At 53.0% G+C, this 825-nt stretch overlaps 1 protein-coding gene across 1 annotated transcript in view; it reads left to right on the top strand.

Moving 5' to 3' along the window:
• Positions 1 to 825, top strand: part of LOC102378390 (cytochrome P450 2G1-like) — an 18,383-nt gene that overhangs the window by 13,695 nt on the left and 3,863 nt on the right. The window lies entirely within an intron of this gene.

The following is an 825-nucleotide window of genomic DNA, read 5'->3' on the forward strand; positions in this document are numbered from 1 at the left end:
GCAGGCGCCCACCCGGGGGGTTTTTAAGAGGAGGTTAGATGCCCATCTTGCTGGGGTCGTTTGACCCCAGTCCTTTTCCCTGCCATGGCAGGGGGTCGGACTAGATGATCTGCCCAGGTCCCTTCCGACCCTAGAAACTATGAAACTATAACCTCCCCTGCTGGTCCCTTGCATAGGTGCTTCTGGATAATTTTCTCAAAAAGCTTCCCCAGGACCAAGGTAAGACTAAACGGGCCTATAGTTTCCTCCCTTTTTTGAAAATGGGGACCAAAATTGGAACTTTTCAAGTCCTCTGGCACCTCACCGGAGCACCATGAGTGCTCATAAAGCTGTGCCAGGGGTCCTGCAAAGACCTCTGCCAATTCCATCAGCACTCTGGGGTGAAGATCGTCAGGACCTGCTGATATGACCACATCTATTCCCACCAGAAGTTCCCTGACTAGGTCCTCGCTGACCCTGGGCCTGGCTGCGCCTCCCCTAGGTTCATCCAGAATCCCAGTTAAGGGGATGTCCCTGTCCCTGCTCAGAAAAAATGGAAGCAAAGAATCTGTTAAAGAGGTTAGATGGGGTGGGATGTCAAGGGTCTGCAACTCACTCCCAGCTCTGCCCAAGATGCCTTGAGCAGCCCTGGACAGTTCCCTGGCTCAAAATGGAAGAATATCACTCTCTACCTTGTGCCTGTAGATAAGAGTGGGCTGGGGGTGTTGAATGTCTCTTGCTGTGGGTCCGTGCTGCATTTGACACAATGGATCCTCAGACCAGGGGCTAGTGACACCATCCAGCTGGGAAGGTGCCTTCTCTCCTAGGAAGACCTGGAAGGCTTAG

Source organism: Alligator sinensis, unplaced genomic scaffold (assembly GCF_000455745.1).
Source record: "Alligator sinensis unplaced genomic scaffold, ASM45574v1 scaffold1667_1, whole genome shotgun sequence".
Taxonomy (NCBI): domain Eukaryota; kingdom Metazoa; phylum Chordata; order Crocodylia; family Alligatoridae; genus Alligator; species Alligator sinensis.